Consider the following 18,756-nt stretch of genomic DNA (forward strand, 5'->3'; position numbering starts at 1 on the left):
ACCGAGGACCCAGAAAACTTAGGTATTATATATTTATCAAGTGTTTTCGACTCATTGTTGACTCAATTGGTTGAACTTTTATTTTGGGTAACCTTTCAAGATCTATGCGTCCCAAAGGTACCTTGCCCCACTATTTTTGCGGAGAAAAAAAAACCCTTTTGGCCTCAAATTGCAATTTTTAATATTTTTATAAATTAAAAATTAAAAACTCAATTAAAAAACATAAATTAAATATAAAAATATATATAACATATCTAAGACATATTTATATATTATTTATTGATAAAATATATATTCACACACCCCCCCACACACACACACATATAAATGGAAAAAATGGTTTGGCCTTCGGGTCAATTTTTAAAACATTTGATTTATTCAATTTATTTATCCCATTGATAAACCACATGGAAGTTTATTTTTTATGGTTAGCTTATAAAAAAGGTAAAATCAAGGTTCAAAATTTCATTAACATCTATCGATATTTTATCAATGGATCACCAATATAGCAAATGATAGAGGTTTGGGCTTTTAACCTATTTTGGGGTATAAATAGGCCTAATACCTATCCTTGAGTTATTTTTTGAAAATAAAAAATAAAAAAATAAGTTGTGTAAGGTTCAAAGTATAGATACACCCCTTCCACCATATTGGGGTGTATGATATTTTAGTATTCTGAACTCAATTTGAACAGAGTACAAATACAAATATGTATAGTGCAAGGCCTTGTACTTTGTATTGTAAACCTTGAATTTGTATTGTACATGTATTTGTACAATTCCCAAACTAAGCTTTAGATAAAGTCCAAAATGACATGGTCGTTTGGCAAATCTTTTTTGAAAGATCTTCTAGAAGCTCTGACAGTCAAAAGGCGATGCGAGCTTTTGCATCAAGATCTTAAGAGCTTGAAGACCGTTTGGTTAAAGCGCGTCTTTCTGCGCAAAGATGACTTGTAAAAAAAAGGTGAAAAGCTTCATTCAAGGCTACAGCTTTTAGCAGCTAAATCTTTTCCCAACCAAATAGGAAAATACCAAAATGCGAGCTACTAGGCTTCTCGCACAAAAAGATGCGCCAAACGGGGCCAACATCATTTTATCTTATTTTCATTTTTCAAGCCTATTTTCATTTGAAGTTCAGTGAGTATCTCCTTTACCTTATTGTCAAAAATCTTAGGAACTTGGGAAGATTAAGCCTTGAGTTTGATGAATTTCTTGGGGTTATTGCTTTTGATGAGTGAGCAAGAATCATTTATTTCTCCTTTAATCGTGTTTTATTTGTGCACTTATTTTTAAGCATTTCTTTGTTCTCCACACATAGGATGGGGATTGGATTGATCACTTAGAATATCTAGCCATTTTTAAAAATAATAATTTAATAGAATTCCAATTAAAGATCTCACTTTTAGTATATTGAAACATTGACGGAAGCATTGATTTATAGTTTGTAGAGTAATGATTTCATCAAAAACTTCTTTGTATTTTTCCTTTATATTTTTAGAGTTTTTTTTTTTGTGTTAACTAATTGAATTTCTAGTGGGGAACAGAAATGATTGCCTTTATAATACCTATATTACCCTAGTTTTGGTGTGGGTCATAAAAGTTAATTTTGATTACCTAATGTTAACTTATATATTTATTCTTTATTTGCACACATGTATGGCACGTGCCCTTACAAGTTTACATAGTAAACATTAAAGTCAAAAAGTTGTAGATTTGAAACTCTCCATAAATTGTTCATACTTTAGAAGTTTGTAATAGTCAAATACGCGTAGTTTATGTATTGACAATCTTAGAGTTGGATGCCCCCTGTCCTCCATTTCAAAGTAGCATAGTGAGTTAATCCTATTATGGGTTTTTTTTTCCATTACAATTTAGGAAAACCCCTTTAAATGAAGTTAGTATTCTTAGCCATGTTGCAAGAAATATTGTCTACTCATTACCTTTTGCAATAGTGCATGATTTCAACAAATGGGCAAAGGCAACAAGCTCCATATGAAACTCAAGTAAAACAAAAAATAAAATAAAATATAAGAAATCACAAAATAATATGAAATTTTGAAAAAAAAAAACTTACCTAACATTGCAATAATTATAGTTGTAGAGTGGTTTAGGGGTAAAAGAAGTTTATTTATGTATCATGTCGAAATTTTAAACCTTGTGCATACATACATATGTATACATATTTTTGTTTATATTTAAATACATATTTTAAAACATACGTATACAAATTTTCATGCTATTTTTTTATTATTTTACAAAATATTAGTATGCATACAATGTACTATGTTTTTAATTGATGTTTAAATTATATATAATATACATATATAAATTTATATATATATATATATATACACAAAAAGTAATATAATATATATTACTATATATATATATTTGTCAACACTTGATTTTGATTTAGTTTCTTCACTCCTTTATACCATTTTTTTGGACCTCAAAACTAAAATATAACCAAATCAATTTATGACTTATTGAAGCCCAAAATTTCTTCTTTTCGATACAATCCGCATATCAAATGTCCGATTAAATTACATAAATAAACCAAGGTTCAAAGTATCGAATATGTTAAATGTAACGAAAAAACACTAAATATAAGACTTAAATTGACTATATATACATAAAAATCACATATTCTAATGGTTTTCATAAAAAAAAAACATATTATAATCAACATATGACAATAGAAACATAATGTCTACTAAGGTTATAATTACAATATACAAACCTATAAGTTAAAATCTTGTTCATCAAACTTGTTTATTAAATTTTCAACTCCAACTATTAAATTTAGGGGTTATTGTTGATAAGGACAACTTTTGGCCCCTAATATCAATAAAAAATAAGTATTCTAATATAATTTTTGAAAATTATTAACTTTTCTAAAAAAATATCAAAAAAGAGCAATATACTATTCATCTTCTTCCTCCTCCGAATGGTGAACATCGGGCGGCAAATTTCCTCCACCTCTCTCTCTCTCTCTCCCCCCTTCTTCTTCTTCTTCTTCTAATTCTTCTTCCTCTACATCAAAGTCCCCCTCTCTGCATCTGTCAAACTTAGCTCGTTGTAGACTTAGCTTGCATTGAGTTCTCTCTCTCTTTTTCTTTCTCATCATTCACAAAAAAAAACAAAGTGGAGAGGGATCTCTGCTCGATTCTAAGTTTGGAAGAACAAAGAAAGAAGAAGAAAAAGAAGGGAGAGAGAGAGAGAGAGAGGTGGGGGAGATTTACCGCCTGATGTTCACCACTGAGATGAGGAAAAAAGTGAATAGTATATTGCCCTTTTTATATCATTTAATCTACAGATCTACCATAAATTTTGGCTTCACTCATTTTTCTTTTCATAAGCATAACTTTCCTTTAATTGTGAATCCTATGCCTAAAACAATGTTCTTCACTAAATGATATTGAATTATAAGAAATTCACCATCTTGATTATCTTAATTATAGAAACTTTCTCTATCACCACCATGGTTATTATTAATATTACCATCTCCATTATTGTCACCACCACTATCATCATTATTATCATCAATTGTATCTTTTCTTTCTTTTTCATGTTTTCTAATCGATTGATCAACATTTACACCCATTTAACTAGCAACAAAAGTATTAGGTATAGGTGAATCAAATGATTCACCTAATACCCTTGTTGTATTTTCTTTTTCCTCCAACCACGACAATATTGGATCATCTTATATATAATTAAGATTAATTGAGTCAAAGTAACATTCTTGATGCATCATATTTATAATACGATGTTTAACCCTTAATCTCATATTATAATGGATATATATCAACATTTACACGATCTCATAGAATATATAATTATTTTAATTTGTATGAATGAGGTCGAAGGTACTCCAATTGTGTTCACAACCACTTATGAAGTAGTTGGTAAGAATACTTTAATTGTAATTTTGCGAAGATGTAGGATATCTTGGCCATACATTAACCATAAATCAACTGAGAAAAAAAACAATTTAGTACCAGGTATCATTAAAATAAAAAACTAAGGGTCTGTTTGGTTTGAGAGAATAGAACCTTGGAATCAGAATCAGAACGGGTCATTCCGTTTTTTGATGTTTGGTAGACCAAAATGGGAATGAGTAGGCGGGGTGCCATTCCCCCATAAATGGCCATTCCTGACACCCTCCCTCGGAATGGGATTCACATTCCACAGTTGACAAATGCTCAACGCTATTTTTGGGAATGTAATTACATAATAGAGATTGTTGCTTATGTCATCAATGCCATCAATGCCAAAATTGTTGCTTTGTGTCAATGCGGTTTTGGTTTTTTTTTTTGGGTGGGGGGTTCCCCAAAAAAGTCTCTAACTCAAAATATATTTAAAAGAACATTTAATGTGCTTGCTCACCACCTAGACATGTAAATCGGGTCGTGCCAGGCCTAGCACAATCATGCGGGTCATGTTGGGCTTGGGGTTTTAGGTCCATAGTGTCGTGAACAGCCCAACCCACAGCTTGGCCCAGCATGGCCTGCGGCATGGCCCGACACATTCCATATATATTATTTATATAAATTATATTTATTTATATAATATTATATAAATTATAATTATATAATAATATATGGTATATAATATATTAATAAAATAATTATTTTTTTAATTTTATTATACTAATTTATTTAATTAATGTATATATAAGCAATTGTATACACAAAATTAATATAAAATTAAAATTTTAAGTTTTTTGTCATTTTTTTAAATAAATTGCTTTGGCCCGATGCACGACCTAACTTGGCCCAAGGCTTGACCCACGGGCTAGCCTAGTTCGCGACATGGCACAAGCCTGGGCCGTGGGCTACGTCGGGTCAACCCCTAAACTTTTCACCGGAGAGGGCGACACGACCGTGGACCAACACGACATAGCCCGCACTTTGCGTGGGCCGCCCATGTGCTGTGCCGTGCCGACCTCTTAACGACACGGCCCAGCATGACCGACTTTACACCTCTATCACCACTTAATGTATACACATTGTATTTGACACAAACTGAGTCCAGCCTCTTAATGAACCAAACCGCACCAATCGGAATCCGATTTCGATTCCTATCTGAACCAAACAAGTAGAGAGAATAGACCATTCCAATTCTGATCACGAACCAAACAGACCCTAAGTACTAAAAGACTAATATTTTAAAATATATTAAAATTCTATTATACATAGTTCAATTTTATTTCTTGCTCTCTCTGCTATATTATTCTCAAATCCTCTTAATGCTTCATGCAATAATTTGACCTATTTGAATTTTGAAATAACAAGTATTGGTGTTATATAATTAAAACATATTATATAATTTATAAATTTATAGAAACTAATAAGTAATAATTATATGAAAAATTTACACTTCTTGTAAGGCAATAGCAACATTATCTTCATTAGGCTTTAGCTTTGTAATCATCTTTTTTAAAGATCTTAATAATTTTTTTTAACACCAAGATCCATGAAATATTGGAATGTTGGATTTAGTTAGAATTCAAGAAAGGCTAAAAAATAATGCATTGATGAATGTGATAATTACATCATATTTATAGACTAAAACAAATATCAAACATATTCTAAATCAAACTCTTAAACTCTATGTATGACTCTTTGTAGTCTATCTTAATCCATCTCAAATTCTATCATAACAATAACCCATACATCAAATCTTATCTCAATTCCCTAAAACATGGGAAGAAGAGATCTTCATGTGTTTGAACTCAAATGGCCGCAATATGATGATAGTTGCAATGATGTGACATGTAGGTGATGAAATGGCAATCTTGATGGTGTTCTGTTTTGAAGATAGTGACAAGCCTGGTGGAATGATGATGATGACGACATATTGACTAGTTGGCATGATGAAAACCTATTACCCCTCTTTTTTTTTGTGGGAGCTTCCAATAAAAGAGAAGACCTCAATGGGTCAATCCAAATGCCTTGATGGGCTAGCTTCTTAAGCCAATACGAAATGGGCCACAACGGGCCAATCTGAAAAGGGCCAACAATGGCTAATAAAGACTTCAATGGAGACCTCAATGGGTCAATCCAAATGCCTCAATGGGTTGGCTTCTTAAGCCAATACGAAGTGGGTCACAACAGACAAATCTGAAAAAGGGCCAACAACGGCCAATAAAGACCTTAATGGGTCAATGAAATGCCCCAAACTCTTAGTGGGTTTTTTTGTTTTTTTGAAATAAACCTCTATGGGTCAAATAGAAGAGAACATCCCAACCGTGAGCACTACCGGTGCGCTTGATGTAAGACTTATACTCCGCCTCACAGAGTAGGTCCAAAGCTTTCAAAATAACCACAATGAGCATAAACAAGTGGGTCTATTGCAAATTCAAAGCTTCTTTTCTTCACTACGATCTTCCTCAGTCTCAACAACCAACAACATGCAAGAGAAATTTGATGAACAAAGTGATGACCAGGAGTTGATCAAGAGTTCAAGAATCTGGTTGGCCTAGATAACGGCCATGGAGAAATCACCAAAGGCATAACGTCCGATATCACAAAACTAGAGTAAACCATCTCTACCTTCCCAACCACCATCAACAGGAACATTGACGCTAAGGGGCTTCGAACAGAGAGAGAGGAGTTTCATCAAAGCTTCGGGCATCCCACATCTCTCAGAAGAAGACCAAAACCAAACGAGCAGATGCAGAACTATTTGCTTCTATAAATGAATTCAAAGATCCCCTGTCTAGGTCTTATTGGATAAACCCTTGATACGTAAGTGGTTTACAACTTGAATTTCTGAAGAGTAGTATGCGCACTATTTGTACTTTTGTTTTCCTTTTGTGGTTCCCGAACATCCAATATTATAACAACCGGAGATGCACTTGAGCAATATCAAATAAAGTACCCAAACTTGTTTCCTTGCAACACTTATTCTAATGATCGATCAATTCGTGTTGCATCCAATGAATCCGTAGCTCTTATTTTTTAGATTGGACAACTATAAAAGTTGTTTGCAAGTACACAAATGCAAGGATCGAAGGGCACAAGTGATATCGCCGTAAAGACAGGCCTAGCATTGATATCCAAGAATTCAACCACCATCGAAGCTGGATTCTTGCCAAGTATAATCTCTTTCGAAGATGATTCCAGCAATTCACCCTTATGATTCATTTGGTTGCCGAGAAATGATGGGATGGGATGGGATGAGGAAGGATGTGATGAGAAGGGAAAATTCTTTTTCTCAATCCTATCACCTGTGTTTGGTTGCTGAGACCAGTTTTCCTACCAAATCTTTTCCCAATGTTTGATTGCCGAGAAAATTTTATAGGATTGTTGGATCCATCCCAGTTTGACAAATCCATACATTCTCCAATTTCACATCACAAGACTTGTTTTGGGGCGACGTGATGACATGGCACAATTAAAAGCTTGATTCATCTTCAATGGTCATGATCAAAAATAGATCATATACTACTGCTATTCATCATCAGCATATACTACTATATAAAACTTGATTATGTAAAGCTTGATTCAAGAAACTGCTACTAAATACAGAGTATTATTGAGAAAATAACACCCAAACCAGCATATACTACTACTATTCATCATCATTTGCAACAGAGTATCCAATACCCAAATCAGTATATACTACTCTAGTACAAAAAATGATAACCCCTTTGTGTGGGTTAATTGAGATGTAGTACCTTAGCTGGAAGACCCCTTGGATTGTTTGAGATAACATGAAACACAACAAAAAATGAAAAAAAAAATACAGATATGAGTTCAAGCATTATTGAGAAGAAGACAAATGTAATTGAGACCAAATCTACAACAGACCTAAAACAAATCTACAACACAAGAAATCTAACATAGATAAATGTATTTGAAACCAACATCATCAGATCTAACTGTAACTCTGAAACAAATATATAACACATTACAAATCTAGAAAAAAACAATAAATCTAGAAAAATGTAGATACCAGATGATAGATTTGGAGCTTCGGCGTTAAAATAAATGACTTTAATAGTAGATCAGACGTATTTTTGAATTTGGACGACCATAGATGGCTCTAGGCGTTGGGAAAATCTTGTGGGGAGCTCATTCATGAAAATAGGTAAAAATGGTATAGAAACAAACAAAAATCGTGAGAGGAACCGAAATATGAGCTTACCTTTGAGAAAGATCGTTGGAAATGGCGCTGGTGAGAAGATGATTGGACAGTGGTTGAGAAGAAGACGACACTATTTGATGAGCTTACCTCCTTCGATAAAATTTTTGTAGTTGTTTCCTTTCGCAGTGGGGTTGCACCTAATTGGTAAGACCTCGTGCCTTAAAAATTGAGAACCTAGTTCTCATGGCATCTCATCATTTCGCTCAAAACAAACATGGAAAAATAAGAATCTTTAAAGAATATTCCTATTTTCCCATCTCAGTCGCACAAACCAAACAGACTGTTAAGATGAGCTTTTAGGGAAGAAGAATGAGAGAGAACGGGCCAAGATGAAGTAATCAAAACGAGTGCAGATTTAGAATTGAAATGAGGCTTAGACATCCCCTTCCAAGGATTATTGTTGGGGCATGTCTCTTGGGGATGGGGATTAATGGCACAATTTGAGATATTTGAAAAGATCTATATAGGACTTGAAATGAAGTTCTCAAAGGGAAAAGGGAAAAACGACAAAGGGACTAGACTGCTTATTATTATTTTGGATTAAGACGGGTTTAGAGTCTTGAGACTAGATTCTCAATTTTCTGTGTAAACTATAAATAGAGAGAACAGTTAAAAGATGGAGTAAACAAGTTTACGAGAATTGACTATAAAACAAAACATGAATGGAAATTTAAATTAAACAATAAACAACGAGGAATCTACTATGTAAACAGAGACAATGGGGACTCGGCGGGTGGCTAGGAATACATGAAGCACGGTGAGAGGCCTCTAGTTTCAGACTTTTGGCTCTGATACCAAGTTTGAATTCAATGAGACTAGAAAATAATGCATTTATGAATGTGATAATTATATCTTATTTATAGACTAAAACAAAGATCAAACATATTCGAACTCAAACTCTTAAACACTATCTAGGACTCTATGTATTATATCTTAATCCATCTCAAACTTTATTATAACAACAATACATACATCAAATCTTATCTCAATTCCCTAATAAATTTAAATAATATATTGAATTAATAATGTTGATTAATATTTTAAATATTCCATTAACATAAAAGATTGAATGTAACAATATAAATTAAAAAAAAACACATTATTTATGAATATTGTGAGCAAGTTGGGAATTTTATCTCTTTATTGTGATGTTTATAATGTGTTTATAGGAATCTGTGTCAACTTATTGTATTATTAATTGTTATTCGCATTGTTCCATATATAATTTTATTATTACCCATTTTTTACAATAAACTATCTGAAAGACTTTAACAATAGGTTCAATCATATTACAATATATGAAATATACTCTCAAAAAATTGGTGGTAATGATTATTTTTTCAAATTTTTTCTCCACTAATATTTTACTCTATTATTTTACATATAATACTTTGTAGAGCATTGTAATAAGTTGCAAATCTAATCATCATCGACATATTAATTCTTTGCATTTTTTAAACTTTATCATTAAGTTGAAAATTGTGGCATGATTAAAAATAAAAGATTGTAATTTTTCTTCACCTTTGCAATAATATACCTTAGATAACTTTAAAATCTTCCAATATTAAATTAATAAAATGGACTGCACATTGTGTATAATATTTACGTTTTATTTTTTCCTTCAACATTTTCATAGTTGCTTTGTAAGTACTTTTATTGATAGTTATAATTTAAATAATATATTCAAGGCTAATTTTTTCAATCACTATATTTATCAATTTATACAAATATTATGTATTATTTCGTTCATATGATGTATTAACATATTTATGTGATACAATTTATCCATTAAAATATATCATAAAATCGATGATTGACATTTTAATTAATCATATCTGATCATTAAACATGATGATAAATACATAAGAAATAGTCTTTTGATAAAATGTCTTAAAATGATCTTATAAGGTGTAGGTCTCTTCACACATTTTCTTCTATTGATTATTTCATTTATTATTACGTAATAATATTGAAAATTTGTTACATTTGTATGAATATGATTGTAATATATAAACTTTACAATTGTTTTTTATATGTTATGTTTAAATCCATTGTCATAGCACTATTTTTTTAAATCTTTATTTGTATACAAATATCTATACAATTTTTTCACTGTCAATATTTTCTTTATTGAAGATTTTTTAAAGGAATTTAATTTTTTAAATACTCATTTAATACTTAGTATACAAAATAATTTGTTTTTACCCTATGATATATATGTTTGTAATGAATCATCTCTTAATATTTTGAATCTGTTAATAGGACTTACTTTTTTTATATTATTGTATTTGTCCATCTTTATATCATGTAACTCATGATACATGTCATTATATATTATATTCTCTTTGATTTGAATCGTTATTGTATATCATTTGTATTAAAATGTCGATGCCTTATTCTTATGTCCTTTTTATCATCATCCCTAAGTCTTAACTTTATCTTATAGTATAAATATGTGATAGAAAAATTGATTTTTATTGATGTCATTAATAAAATAGAAATTTTAGATTAACCCAAAATAGAGTTATTTTTTTTATTTGGTGGTGAGTTAACAACTCACCATTTTGAATAAAATGTGTAAACCTTTGATATCATAATTAAATAATAATAATAATTAAAAAATATAAAAACACACAAAAATATAGAATATAAAAAAATGTATAAAACATTAGCAGAATGACTATTCTGTATACTATAAGAATTGTTAGTCCCACCGTACAAATGGTGTAGGTGTCAGTTCAGAATTGATGCCAATACACAGGTGGGTATTGGTGTTTTAGGGTAGGATGTTTGTTGTTTTGAATTGTGTAGGGTTGCTATGGAATTCAAAATTCTGTAGTTGGCTGTAGTGTATTTTTCCATAAAACATTTTGACATATTTCTAATATCATATATTCATCATATTAAATAAAAATAAGTGTGATAAATGAAAGTCATTTTTATAAACATAAAAAAATATAAAAAATATTTGAAAAGATATTATTTACTATCATAATCATCGTTATAAAAAATTGTCACGTGTAAAACACGTATATATACTTATTTAGATAATTCAAAAGAATAAAATAAAAAAACTTCTCCACCAAAAAAATATATTTGTATGTTATATTTTATTTGAATGGACCACCCCCTATTATTATAAAAAACTTCACAGAATTTCATTGTTATAGAGTTTAATTTAGGTTTTTTGTGACCATTGTCATAGTCATTATAATTTCTTATATATGATTTTAAAATTAACATGTTACAATAAAATAATTTTACTTATTCAAAATAATAATTATTAATATTTATTAGTTATGGAATAGAAAAAGAAACCAAAAGAATCTATCTTAAATGACTAAGTATATAATTGTATTAAACATTTTTAATATTCAAATTTTAAATTGAGTTTATTAAGGTGGTGTTCAATATTTTGATTAGAGCTTGTTATTTTTTGTTATAAAATGTATCATATTAAATGAAATTTGTTTAAGATAATGGTTACTTTAAAACATATCAATTAATTGTGACTACACCAAAATCTAATAAATGACAATGAAACCAAATACCATCTTTTCAATATGCATATTTTAATTTATATTTAATTAAGAATTACATAAGATAAATAGTGAAAATGTTTTAGTGTTAAAAAAGCATTAAAAAAATATTCTTATAACAAATAACTCTCATACAAACCATGACAAACGTTTATTTGATAAATGATTTAACGAAACTGTCTCAAACTTTATTGTGAAAAATGTTTTTATGATTTTGATTTAAGGTTATTTTCAAATAGGTAACAATGAAACCAAACACCATCTTGATAAAATGTATATCCTAATTTATATTTAACTAAAAAACACATAAGCTAAATAGTGAAAATGTCTTAGTGTTGAGAAAAATATTGAAATGAAGTTTCTCATAATAAATGATTCATACAAAAATTGTGACAAATGTTTTAACCAAACAATGTATCAAATTCTATTTAGGAAAATGCTTTTATGATATTAAATTGATGTTATTTTTAAATAAATGACAATGAATCCAAATACCATCTTGACAAGGTGCATATCCTAATTCATATTTAACTAATCATCCCTATATTTATAATCTATTAAATTATCATGAATTATTAAAACATACACCATGGTGAAGTGATGTACTTTAAAATATATAATACTTTTCCAACTATAGTATAAAACACATCTTAAGTTAATTCATAATGATTGAAAGTTTTAATACAATATATATTTTAACATATTTTTAAGATTTAACCTCATAAAAAATGTTATAACTTTTACTATTAATTTATATTATTAAGGAGAAAATAATAAATTATGAATATAATTAACTAAAGTATCAAATCTAAAGTTTAAAAAGTAAAAGAATTATTATTTAAGTTACTTAAAGCATTTGGGAGGTGTACGGTCGCCCCCAAATGCTCGACACGTGGTTTAATCTCCCTTTATCCTCGCGTGTAATATTTGGCAGTCTTGCACTCTCTCTATCTTTCCCCTTTCTCTTCCTTGCATAAATTCATTCCTCTCTTTTCTTATGCGTTACAGCAGATACAAACTGTCTTCCCCCTTTCTTTTCTAGTAGTGTGGCATGCAGTGCCAGACACAGTCTCACTCTCTCCCAGTCTACCCCCCTTTACGCTTTTCTCCATTTTTTTATATGTTACGGCAGGCACAATGTCGTTCCTTCTTTCCCATGCATTCTAGCTGAGGAAGCATGATGGCCTCGTTTCTTTTTGTAGAATTATCTCGCTCGGTCCCAAGATCTTACTTTCGCCTATTTTACAGAAGTTGTTATTGTTTCCACCCAATCAAGAGAATAAACCACCAAACTCCCATTACACACACTCTTTCTCTTTCTTCTTTCCTATTCTTCTTCATTGGTCTCTTTTTATAGGATTCTCTAAGGGTTTGTTTTTTAGTGATGTTTGCAGGATAAGATCTTTGGAAGTCTCGATTTTGACACTGTGGAAGCACTACGAATAAAAAGGAGAAAATCAACTCTGCTTTTTTTGGTAAGAGCAACAAAGGAAATCGAGGTGGTTGTTTTTGTGATCGGTGCGGGGGGTTGTTGGTTTCGTTGGATAGTTCGGAGTCGCTACTTGGAGGGGGCGAAAATGGTTGTAGAGTAGTTGGCTTCCTGTTGCATGGTTTAAACGAGGTAGGTGAGTTTCCTTCTTAAGGATTTTTCCCATGCCTTATTTTTCTTTGTTCTTTCTGAGTTTTTTTTTTTTTTTTGATTTTAGGTGTTTTGTTTTTGCCCCATTGATTTTGTGTTGGATTGTGTTGTGGCAGTGGTTTCTAACATCGGTGGTGTAGTTTTCTCTCATTTCCTTTCTTTTGGGGTCTGAAGTGGTGTCCCTGTGGGTGGTGCTGCATTATTCCCTTTATCATTTCTTTTCTTTTCTTTTTTTTTTTTTGCAAGTGGTGGTCATGAAAGGTGGTGATGGTGGTTGACCGACGATGATGGAAGTGGTGGTTTCTAGTGTTCTTAATTGCCACCACTATCTCTATGACTGCCAAAGTATCCTGTGTTCTTAATTTGCACTCTACATTGAAAGAGTGTTCCAAGAAACATCTGATGGATGGTGAAATGAGTAATCATGTAGATCATATAACAGTTCCCTCAAGGAGAAAAGAAGAAAGAAAATTAAGGAGGGGGAGAGCATCAGAAAAGGCCTCTAAAAAGTCAGTTTTGAAATCATCCCAAAATGTGGTATTGGAGGGCTTCAACAGTCTATCATTTCATTGCCAAAAAACCAACAAGCACAAGAATTAGAAGACTTGTGATCGCTAGAAATGAGTAAGAAATGTCAAGAGCCACCCTTTTAACAGATTTTAATAAAAGTTTAACTGCTTTATTTTCTCATATCATAGGAAGTATCATGCTTAGAGAGAATAAGGTCAAGTTTGGAAGAGGAACTTCGGCGAGTTATCAGTTTTAGCAATTGGGCTGAAGATGTGGGTCTTGACGAGGAGTTGCAGCAGCGCCTGCATTTTGGTTGGTATTGCAGAGATAAACTTCTAAGAACTACATGTTCCTTAGTGGTGTACCTTGCAAGAAACTACAGAGGACTGGGAATAGCCTTTAAAGACCTACTTCAGATTGATCAAAGACACCAATTTTTTTATATGTATTTTTTGTTGGTTGTTGATGACATGATTATTCCATGAACCTTTGCCCTACATTTCATCAATCCTAACTATAAAGTGATTGATGTGGCATCATAAGAACAAGGGCAAGGTTTATACCTGAGATTATTAGGAGCACCCAATTAGTTTGGTGTTTTGGATGGGCAGTTTTTCTGATGAGTTGTGAGGCCATTGGTGCTGTTATAATGTAGCAGATAGAATCTCATCAATCTTGTGATTTTCCTTTCAAAATTTATTTCCCATTCCTAACTGGATATCCAAATGTGACTGTATTTTGCAGGCAGAGAATTTTGGTGTTCTTCAAGGTGCAGAAAGGTTTGATCATACAAGGGGATACAAATTCTCAACCTATGTTCAGTATTGGATTAGGAAATCCACGTCAACATTGGTGGCACAACATTCATGGGGGGGGGGGGGGGTTCCATATACTTGTATGTATTTTTTTTTGTTGGTTTCAGGAGGCAAGTTTCTTTAATTAATTTTCATGTTAGTAAGAGTTAGTGCTTACATACCCTTTTGATTTTTGTGTATCTTTTTAGTTGACATTGAGCAGAGCTATAAACCAAATATAGAAAACTGGGAAGTCCTTCTTCAACACACATGGAAGATATCCAGATGATGATGAAATTTCAAAATGCAACTGTAAAATTCATGGTATGCACAAAAACTCCACCTTATTTCTGTTCTATTAGTTCCACTTCTTGGATCAAAAATTTTGAGGCTGGTGTTTATTATGTGTTTCTATTAGAAATTGTTAACTTTTTAGTTTTCCTACTATGTCTTATTAAAGATTGGAAGAAACAAATTTTATCAGTGGCTGATCATTTTGTGAAGTTGAGGCATTTCTTGTCTTGTGAGTGAGGTTTTCTGTAATTCTCTCTCTCTAAGTTTTAAAATTGCCAAAATCAAAGTAGTTAACTACCACCTCTGCAATCAGCCAATCAGTATTAAATAAATATTTAACACCAACCAAAACAGTTTTTTGTGGGCTATGAGCCTCCCTTTCTCTGACATACGCTGCAGGCGTCACATCGCAACTTAAGGTTTGGGCCTTTGGGGTAGTAGCAGCTAAGGCAAGGGTCAACGAAAATGATGCACATGGTTACCCATTGGTAAAGAGTCTCTCAACATCCGCTTGGGTTGTGTTGGTTTTCCTTTTTTTGTTTTTTGTTTTTCTCCACTGAGCGCTTGATGTTTATACGTTACTATTTCTTGATTTACTGTTTTTCTCTGTTATTTAGTATATTGGAAAGTACAGTTTAGGACAACCTTTCATATCTAATTCCACTCAAGGGCGCCTCTATGTGGATGTTTTGGTGGGAACATCATTGGTAAGGGGAGAATCATCAGGTGATAAAAATCTCAGATAAAGGAAAAATCAGCAGTGACGGATTTTATTTTTACATGCAACGACACTTTGACATTTTTATTACTTTTCATATGATAAAATCTCTTTGAATACACCTATTCAAAAAAGTGATTTGACTTAGAAAAAGGTGTTTTGATTTATAATTTTTCATTGTCCTTTTTAATATTTTTGAGAAGAGTGTGATAGAAACATAAAGACTAATATTATGAGTTTTCTATATAAATAAAAATTATAAATTCTGACATGATCTATTGAGTAGTATACTATAAAGTTTTAAGAGTAGTACACTTCAAAGTTTTATCAATTCTGATATGATCTATTGAGATTTATTTTTTTGGCGGCATGCATTGGTATTAGGTAAATTTCTTCATGACTTTGTCAATCAAGTGTGAAGTTCTATCCACTCATAACCAAATTGACCTTAAGGGCACAGTGCATCGTTAGTGAGGTGGACAAAATTAATTAAATGTTTTTGGTACTTTTATTTAAGTGAGTCCAACAGTATTGTTGGACAGACCTAAGTTATATGATCCAACATCAAAACTGTTGTATGTGGTTGCAAATAGGAAGCATAAATTTTTCCTCAAATTGAAATTGATCATTAGTAGTAAGTTTTTATTTAAGTTGTTAAATAATAATAATAATAATAATAATAATAATAATAATAATAATAATAATAATAATAATAATAATAATCAAATTACCCTCAAATAGTTTTTGATCAAATGGTGGATTTTATTAAAACCAAATTTGGAATCATAGTCAGGTGACGATTTGATCGGTTCAACCAATTAGGACAACAATGATTGATCAATAATTGGACCGGATGTGTTTACACAAAATCGTATTTCACCAATTAGGTCAACGGCTTGAAAGATAAGTTTATATAGATTTTGCAATTTGCATTAATCAGATTAGATCCAAATTTGTCTCCATTTGATCTGATTAAAATTCAATTTTGATTATATTATATTATAATATTTATTGATTCTAATATATAAAATCTTTGTAGTTATATTTAAAATTATTAAAAAGTATTTCCATATTATATCTTTTCTGTACCATAGATTTTCCCTTAATCTAAATACACCCTAAATAAATAAAGGGGGTGTGACATTGCAGTCAGGTAGCCCAACGAGCTGGCCCGGTCCGTTATTAAGTCGAGCTTGGTCATAGTTTTAGGCCCATGGGCTCGGGCTCAGGCTTAAAGCATCGGGCCCGACTTTTTTTTTGGGTCGGGCTTAGGCCTAAAGCACCGGACTCGTTTTTTTTTCGGGTCAGGTTCAGGCTTTCTCAAAAAAGCCCAATCCGAGCCTAAGCTCGACTTGATACTATATATTAAATAATAATAATATATTTCATTTAATATATATATATATAATATTTTTTCTTGTTCTTCTCTTTTTTTTTCAAGTAATAGTGAGATGCTTATTATTTGTGAGTTTTTGAAGGTTTTTAATATAAATAAAACACTTTTTATTGAATAAAAAAAGAAAAAACTTTCTAGCCGAGCTCGGGCTCGGGCCCAGGCTTCAGGCCTTATGAGGGTCGGGCTCGAACTCAAGACTTGGGCCTGATGGTCGGGTTGGGTTGGGGCTTGGGCCTGAGTGTATTTTGTTGATACATATACAAAGCTCGGCTCGGCCCATGAACAGGTCTAGGTCTACCTAATGGATCCAAACTGACCGAACCAATTATAATAGTTCCATTTCTATGATTTTGTCACTATTAATGGTTGGGTTTATTTTGCTTATTGTCTGTCTAAAACTAATACAAAGCCCGGCCTGACTCATGTTTTTTGTTTAATTTTTTCTTTATCTTCTTTGCTCGTGCTTAGCATGGGCCTTTCTGCTAGTATAGATATTAAAGCGAAAGGGGTGCTTTCCTCTTTCATGAAATGAAATCTTCCTGTAAGAGGTAGCTACACCTATGAAGTGTCAAAGTGAAGTTTCTGCTTCACACATGCAATGAACAATGAAATATTTCCATTGCATGGCTACATGTATGAACTGTCCAAGTAATGTTTATGTTTTACACATGCAATGAACACACATGCATGATAGACTAATGTCGAGTGGTTTTATGTTTTTGCTTCACACATGCATGAGAGGCAAGTGTGAAAATATTTGTATGAAAGACAAGTGTAAATACCACTTCTCTCTTTTGGTATTTTTCTTCTTCAACCTTTCTTCTCACTCTCCCTAATTCATCTTCCCGTTCTTGCTGTCTATCTTCCTCCTCTCTCTATTTCTCTTTTCCTCTCTCTCTCTTCCCATCTCTCTCTATCTTTGTTCTTTCATAATAGCTTCTTCGACTGATGCAATGTTTCATCTTTGTTATAGGGGGCAATGCCGGAGTCGACTGAGATGGTTCTGAAACAGATCTGTCTCACTGACTCAAAGCTCGTCGAGGGTATGTTTGCGGGACCTGTGTTTCTCGCATCTCCTCCCTTGAGTTCCTAACAAAAATGATGTGGTGATGACCGATCTCCATCAACTTCTGCGACTAGATCTGTCCTGAGTTGGGTCGAGGATGATGTTTCTAGTCGGAGTTGGTGTCCTAATGCCTGATCTGTCACTCTGAAACTTTCGTTATTGTCAGTAGCTTTGTATATCGGTTTTCCTCTATTTTTTTCAACAAGAATTTCGAATGGTTGGAGCTTAACGAAGCTATCGAATGAAAAATTGTAGTATATCTTCTGCTTTCATGGCTACCAAGATCGCTTGCACAATATATTAGGTAGCTTTTTCATTTTGGCTTCGGGGAGTTTTTTTCAAGTTCTCCTATCATGATTTTGAAATTTGTGTTCCTATTTCAACAGAGGGCGTACTGGCTGGGGTGAAGGCGGCTGCTAGTAAGCTTCTGTAATATGGTCAGAAGATAGTACAACCCTTTACTTTCATATCGATAACACAACTCTATTTTGCTTCATCTCACGCAGTTTGCTAGTGTTAGAATGCTGCCTTGGGCCAGAGCTAATCTCAACCCCACTGCTCAAGTTCTCATCATCTCTACAGGTCTGCTCTCTCTCTCTCATTAAATTTCTGTTTCTTAATGTACTTCGATGCTCTGGTGGCAGTGG

This window comes from Nelumbo nucifera, chromosome 4, assembly GCF_055504915.1.
Source record: "Nelumbo nucifera cultivar China Antique chromosome 4, China Antique-T2T, whole genome shotgun sequence".
In the NCBI taxonomy this organism is placed as follows: Eukaryota; Viridiplantae; Streptophyta; class Magnoliopsida; order Proteales; family Nelumbonaceae; genus Nelumbo; species Nelumbo nucifera.